Source organism: Idiotropiscis lumnitzeri, unplaced genomic scaffold, assembly GCF_059441095.1.
Source record: "Idiotropiscis lumnitzeri isolate Australia: NSW breed Sydney's pygmy pipehorse unplaced genomic scaffold, RoL_Ilum_1.0 HiC_scaffold_179, whole genome shotgun sequence".
Classification (NCBI taxonomy): domain Eukaryota; kingdom Metazoa; phylum Chordata; class Actinopteri; order Syngnathiformes; family Syngnathidae; genus Idiotropiscis; species Idiotropiscis lumnitzeri.
In genome coordinates this window covers 65,929-74,169 of record NW_028283717.1, presented here as the reverse complement: position 1 = coordinate 74,169, position 8,241 = coordinate 65,929, and positions in this window count along the sequence as shown.

Sequence of the window (8,241 nt, the reverse complement as noted above, 5' to 3'; positions counted from 1 at the left end):
TGTGTACAGCGCGAGCTGAAAATGCATTTACAGCACTAAAAAACCAAACTTTTATAACAGCTAAACCAAACGTTTCAATTGTAAATTTCCACCTTTATATAGTGTAGAAAGGCATCCTGAAGCCTGGAAAGTCATTAATTTGATTGTCCAGTATTTCCTTCATGAGATATTGCAACACTTAGAAAAAGTGTACAGCGCCAGCAGACAATGAATTTTCAGCACTAAAAAAACGAAACTTCATTAACAGCTAAACCAAACGTTTCCAATGTAAATTTCCACATTTATAGAGTGTAAAAAGGCATCCTGAAGCCTGGGCAGTCATTAATTTGATTGTCCAGTATTTCCCTTATGAGATAATGCCTCACATAGCAAATGTGTACAGTGCGAGCTGAAAATGCATTTTCAGCACTAAAAAACCAAACTTTTATAACAGCTAAACCAAACGTTTCCAATGTAAATTTCCACCTTTATATAGTGTAAAAAGACATCCTGAAGCCTGGGCAGTCATTAATTTGATTGTCCAGTATTTCCCTTATGAGATAATGCCTCACATAGCAAATGTGTACAGCGCGAGCTGAAAATGCATTTACAGCACTAAAAAACCAAACTTTTATAACAGCTAAACCAAACGTTTCCAATGTAAATTTCCACCTTTATATAGTGTAGAAAGGCATCCTGAAGCCTGGAAAGTCATTAATTTGATTGTCCAGTATTTCCTTCATGAGATATTGCAACACTTAGAAAAAGTGTACAGCGCCAGCAGACAATGAATTTTCAGCACTAAAAAAACGAAACTTCATTAACAGCTAAACCAAACGTTTCCAATGTAAATTTCCACATTTATAGAGTGTAAAAAGGCATCCTGAAGCCTGGGAAGTCATTAATTTGATTGTCCAGTATTTCCCTTATGAGATAATGCCTCACATAGCAAATGTGTACAGTGCGAGCTGAAAATGCATTTTCAGCACTAAAAAACCAAACTTTTATAACAGCTAAACCAAACGTTTCCAATGTAAATTTCCACCTTTATATAGTGTAAAAAGACATTCTGAAGCCTGGGCAGTCATTAATTTGATTGTCCAATATTTCCCTTATGAGATAATGCCTCTCATAGCAAATGTGTACAGCGCGAGCTGAAAATGCATTTACAGCACTAAAAAACCAAACTTTTATAACAGCTAAACCAAACGTTTCAATTGTAAATTTCCACCTTTATATAGTGTAGAAAGGCATCCTGAAGCCTGGAAAGTCATTAATTTGATTGTCCAGTATTTCCTTCATGAGATATTGCAACACTTAGAAAAAGTGTACAGCGCCAGCAGACAATGAATTTTCAGCACTAAAAAAACGAAACTTCATTAACAGCTAAACTAAACGTTTCCAATGTAAATTTCCACCCTTATATAGTGTAAAAAGACATCCTGAAGCCTGGGCAGTCATTAATTTGATTGTCCAATATTTCCCTTATGAGATAATGCCTCTCATAGCAAATGTGTACAGTGCGAGCTGAAAATGCATTTACAGCACTAAAAAAACAAACTTTTATAACAGCTAAACCAAACGTTTCCAATGTAAATTTCCACCTTTATATAGTGTAAAAAGACATCCTGAAGCCTGGGCAGTCATTAATTTGATTGTCCAATATTTCCCTTATGAGATAATGCCTCTCATAGCAAATGTGTACAGCGCGAGCTGAAAATGCATTTACAGCACTAAAAAACCAAACTTTTATAACAGCTAAACCAAACGTTTCCAATGTAAATTTCCACCTTTATATAGTGTAGAAAGGCATCCTGAAGCCTGGAAAGTCATTAATTTGATTGTCCAGTATTTCCTTCATGAGATATTGCAACACTTAGAAAAAGTGTACAGCGCCAGCAGACAATGAATTTTCAGCACTAAAAAAACGAAACTTCATTAACAGCTAAACCAAACGTTTCCAATGTAAATTTCCACATTTATAGAGTGTAAAAAGGCATCCTGAAGCCTGGGAAGTCATTAATTTGATTGTCCAGTATTTCCCTTATGAGATAATGCCTCACATAGCAAATGTGTACAGTGCGAGCTGAAAATGCATTTACAGCACTAAAAAAACAAACTTTTATAACAGCTAAACCAAACGTTTCCAATGTAAATTTCCACCTTTATATAGTGTAGAAAGGCATCCTGAAGCCTGGAAAGTCATTAATTTGATTGTCCAGTATTTCCTTCATGAGATATTGCAACACTTAGAAAAAGTGTACAGCGCCAGCAGACAATTAATTTTCAGCACTAAATAAACGAAACTTCATTAACAGCTAAAGTAAACGTTTCCAATGTAAATTTCCACCTTTATATAGTGTAAAAAGACATCCTGAAGCCTGGGCAGTCATTAATTTGATTGTCCAATATTTCCCTTATGAGATAATGCCTCTCATAGCAAATGTGTACAGTGCGAGCTGAAAATGCATTTACAGCACTAAAAAAACAAACTTTTATAACAGCTAAACCAAACGTTTCCAATGTAAATTTCCACCTTTATATAGTGTAAAAAGACATCCTGAAGCCTGGGCAGTCATTAATTTGATTGTCCAATATTTCCCTTATGAGATAATGCCTCTCATAGCAAATGTGTACAGCGCGAGCTGAAAATGCATTTACAGCACTAAAAAACCAAACTTTTATAACAGCTAAACCAAACGTTTCCAATATAAATTTCCACCTTTATATAGTGTAGAAAGGCATCCTGAAGCCTGGAAAGTCATTAATTTGATTGTCCAGTATTTCCTTCATGAGATATTGCAACACTTAGAAAAAAGATACAGCGCCAGCAGACAATGAATTTTCAGCACTAAAAAAACGAAACTTCATTAACAGCTAAACCAAACGTTTCCAATGTAAATTTCCACATTTATAGAGTGTAAAAAGGCATCCTGAAGCCTGGGAAGTCATTAATTTGATTGTCCAGTATTTCCCTTATGAGATAATGCCTCACATAGCAAATGTGTACAGTGCGAGCTGAAAATGCATTTACAGCACTAAAAAAACAAACTTTTATAACAGCTAAACCAAACGTTTCCAATGTAAATTTCCACCTTTATATAGTGTAGAAAGGCATCCTGAAGCCTGGAAAGTCATTAATTTGATTGTCCAGTATTTCCTTCATGAGATATTGCAACACTTAGAAAAAGTGTACAGCGCCAGCAGACAATGAATTTTCAGCACTAAATAAACGAAACTTCATTAACAGCTAAAGTAAACGTTTCCAATGTAAATTTCCACCTTTATATAGTGTAAAAAGACATCCTGAAGCCTGGGCAGTCATTAATTTGATTGTCCAATATTTCCCTTCTGAGATAATGCCTCTCATAGCAAATGTGTACAGTGCGAGCTGAAAATGCATTTACAGCACTAAAAAAACAAACTTTTATAACAGCTAAACCAAACGTTTCCAATGTAAATTTCCACCTTTATATAGTGTAAAAAGACATCCTGAAGCCTGGGCAGTCATTAATTTGATTGTCCAATATTTCCCTTATGAGATAATGCCTCTCATAGCAAATGTGTACAGCGCGAGCTGAAAATGCATTTACAGCACTAAAAAACCAAACTTTTATAACAGCTAAACCAAACGTTTCCAATGTAAATTTCCACCTTTATATAGTGTAGAAAGGCATCCTGAAGCCTGGAAAGTCATTAATTTGATTGTCCAGTATTTCCTTCATGAGATATTGCAACACTTAGAAAAAGTGTACAGCGCCAGCAGACAACGAATTTTCAACACTAAAAAAAACGAAACTTCATTAACAGCTAAACCAAACGTTTCCAATGTAAATTTCCACATTTATAGAGTGTAAAAAGGCATCCTGAAGCCTGGGAAGTCATTAATTTGATTGTCCAGTATTTCCCTTATGAGATAATGCCTCTCATTGCAAATGTGTACAGCGCGAGCTGAAAATGCATTTTCAGCACTAAAAAACCAAACTTTTATAACACCTAAACCAAACGTTTCCAATGTAAATTTCCTCCTTTATATAGTGTAAAAAGACATCCTGAAGCCTGGGCAGTCATTAATTTGATTGTCCAATATTTCCCTTATGAGATAATGCCTCTCATAGCAAATGTGTACAGCGCGAGCTGAAAATGCATTTACAGCACTAAAAAACCAAACTTTTATAACAGCTAAACCAAACGTTTCCAATGTAAATTTCCACCTTTATATAGTGTAGAAAGGCATCCTGAAGCCTGGAAAGTCATTAATTTGATTGTCCAGTATTTCCTTCATGAGATATTGCAACATTTAGAAAAAGTGTACAGCGCCAGCAGACAATGAATTTTCAGCACTAAAAAAACGAAACTTCATTAACAGCTAAACTAAACGTTTCCAATGTAAATTTCCACCTTTATATAGTGTAAAAAGACATCCTGAAGCCCGGGCAGCCATTAATTTGATTGTCCAATATTTCCCTTATGAGATAATGCCTCTCATAGCAAATGTGTACAGCGCGAGCTGAAAATGCATTTACAGCACTAAAAAACCAAACTTTTATAACAGCTAAACCAAACGTTTCCAATGTAAATTTCCACCTTTATATAGTGTAAAAAGACATCCTGAAGCCTGGGCAGTCATTAATTTGATTGTCCAATATTTCCCTTATGAGATAATGCCTCTCATAGCAAATGTGTACAGCGCGAGCTGAAAATGCATTTACAGCACTAAAAAACCAAACTTTTATAACAGCTAAACCAAACGTTTCCAATGTAAATTTCCACCTTTATATAGTGTAGAAAGGCATCCTGAAGCCTGGAAAGTCATTAATTTGATTGTCCAGTATTTCCTTCATGAGATATTGCAACACTTAGAAAAAGTGTACAGCGCCAGCAGACAATGAATTTTCAGCACTAAAAAAACGAAACTTCATTAACAGCTAAACTAAATGTTTCCAATGTAAATTTCCACCTTTATATAGTGTAAAAAGACATCCTGAAGCCTGGGCAGTCATTAATTTGATTGTCCAATATTTCCCTTATGAGATAATGCCTCTCATAGCAAATGTGTACAGCGCGAGCTGAAAATGCATTTACAGCACTAAAAAACCAAACTTTTATAACAGCTAAACCAAACGTTTCCAATGTAAATTTCCACCTTTATATAGTGTAAAAAGGCATCCTGAAGCCTGGAAAGTCTTTAATTTGATTGTCCAGTATTTCCTTCATGAGATATTGCAACACTTAGAAAAAGTGTACAGCGCCAGCAGACAATGAATTTTCAGCACTAAAAAACCGAAACTTCATTAACAGCTAAACTAAACGTTTCCAATGTAAATTTCCACCTTTATATAGTGTAAAAAGACATCCTGAAGCCTGGGCAGTCATTAATTTGATTGTCCAATATTTCCCTTATGAGATAATGCCTCTCATAGCAAATGTGTACAGCGCGAGCTGAAAATGCATTTACAGCACTAAAAAACCAAACTTTTATAACAGCTAAACCAAACGTTTCCAATGTAAATTTCCACCTTTATAGAGTGTAAAAAGACATCCTGAAGCCTGGGCAGTCATTAATTTGATTGTCCAGTATTTCCTTCATGAGATATTGCAACACTTAGAAAAAGTGTACAGCGCCAGCAGACAATGTTTTTTCAGCACTAAAAAAACGAAACTTCATTAACAGCTAAACCAAACGTTTCCAATGTAAATTTCCACATTTATAGAGTGTAAAAAGGCATCCTGAAGCCTGGGAAGTCATTAATTTGATTGTCCAGTATTTCCCTTATGATATAATGCCTCACATAGCAAATGTGTACAGCGCGAGCTGAAAATGCATTTACAGCACTAAAAAACCAAACTTTTATAACAGCTAAACCAAACGTTTCCAATGTAAATTTCCACCTTTATATAGTGTAGAAAGGCATCCTGAAGCCTGGAAAGTGATTAATTTGATTGTCCAGTATTTCCTTCATGAGATATTGCAACACTTAGAAAAAGTGTACAGCGCCAGCAGACAATGAATTTTCAGCACTAAAAAACCGAAACTTCATTAACAGCTAAACTAAACGTTTCCAATGTAAATTTCCACCTTTATATAGTGTAAAAAGACATCCTGAAGCCTGGGCAGTCATTAATTTGATTGTCCAATATTTCCCTTATGAGATAATGCCTCTCATAGCAAATGTGTACAGCGCGAGCTGAAAATGCATTTACAGCACTAAAAAACCAAACTTTTATAACAGCTAAACCAAACGTTTCCAATGTAAATTTCCACCTTTATATAGTGTAGAAAGGCATCCTGAAGCCTGGAAAGTCATTAATTTGATTGTCCAGTATTTCCTTCATGAGATATTGCAACACTTAGAAAAAGTGTACAGCGCCAGCAGACAATGAATTTCCAGCACTAAAAAAACGAAACTTCATTAACAGCTAAACTAAACGTTTCCAATGTAAATTTCCACCTTTATATAGTGTAAAAAGACATCCTGAAGCCTGGGCAGTCATTAATTTGATTGTCCAATATTTCCCTTATGAGATAATGCCTCTCATAGCAAATGTGTACAGCGCGAGCTGAAAATGCATTTACAGCACTAAAAAAACAAACTTTTATAACAGCTAAACCAAACGTTTCCAATGTAAATTTCCACCTTTATATAGTGTAGAAAGACATCCTGAAGCCTGGGCAGTCATTAATTTGATTGTCCAATATTTCCCTTATGAGATAATGCCTCTCATAGCAAATGTGTACAGCGCCAGCAGACAATGAATTTTCAGCACTAAAAAAACGAAACTTCATTAACAGCTAAACCAAACGTTTCCAATGTAAATTTCCACATTTATAGAGTGTAAAAAGGCATCCTGAAGCCTGGGAAGTCAATAATTTGATTGTCCAGTATTTCCCTTATGAGATAATGCCTCACATAGCAAATGTGTACAGTGCGAGCTGAAAATGCATTTTCAGCACTAAAAAACCAAACTTTTATAACAGCTAAACCAAACGTTTCCAATGTAAATTTCCACCTTTATATAGTGTAAAAAGACATCCTGAAGCCTGGGCAGTCATTAATTTGATTGTCCAGTATTTCCCTTATGAGATAATGCCTCACATAGCAAATGTGTACAGCGCGAGCTGAAAATGCATTTACAGCACTAAAAAAACAAACTTTTATAACAGCTAAACCAAACGTTTCCAATGTAAATTTCCACATTTATAGAGTGTAAAAATGCATCCTGAAGCCTGGGAAGTCATTAATTTGATTGTCCAGTATTTCCCTTATGAGATAATGCCTCACATAGCAAATGTGTACAGTGCGAGCTGAAAATGCATTTTCAGCACTAAAAAACCAAACTTTTATAACAGCTAAACCAAACGTTTCCAATGTAAATTTCCACCTTTATATAGTGTAAAAAGACATCCTGAAGCCTGGGCAGTCATTAATTTGATTGTCCAATATTTCCCTTATGAGATAATGCCTCTCATAGCAAATGTGTACAGCGCGAGCTGAAAATGCATTTACAGCACTAAAAAACCAAACTTTTATAACAGCTAAACCAAACGTTTCCAATGTAAATTTCCACCTTTATATAGTGTAGAAAGGCATCCTGAAGCCTGGAAAGTCATTAATTTGATTGTCCAGTATTTCCTTCATGAGATATTGCAACACTTAGAAAAGGTGTACAGCGCCAGTAGACAATGAATTTTCAGCACTAAAAAAACGATACTTCATTAACAGCTAAACTAAACGTTTCCAATGTAAATTTCCACCTTTATATAGTGTAAAAAGACATCCTGAAGCCTGGGCAGTCATTAATTTGATTGTCCAATATTTCCCTTATGAGATAATGCCTCTCATAGCAAATGTGTACAGCGCGAGCTGAAAATGCATTTACAGCACTAAAAAACCAAACTTTTATAACAGCTAAACCAAACGTTTCCAATGTAAATTTCCACCTTTATATAGTGTAGAAAGGCATCCTGGAGCCTGGAAAGTCATTAATTTGATTGTCCAGTATTTCCTTCATGAGATATTGCAACACTTAGAAAAAGTGTACAGCGCCAGCAGACAATGAATTTTCAGCACTAAAAAAACCAAACTTTTATAACAGCTAAACCAAACGTTTCCAATGTAAATTTCCACCTTTATATAGTGTAAAAAGGCATCCTGAAGCCTGGGAAGTCATTAATTTGATTGTCCAGTATTTCCCTTATGAGATAATGCCTCACATAGCAAATGTGTACAGTGCGAGCTGAAAATGCATTTTCAGCACTAA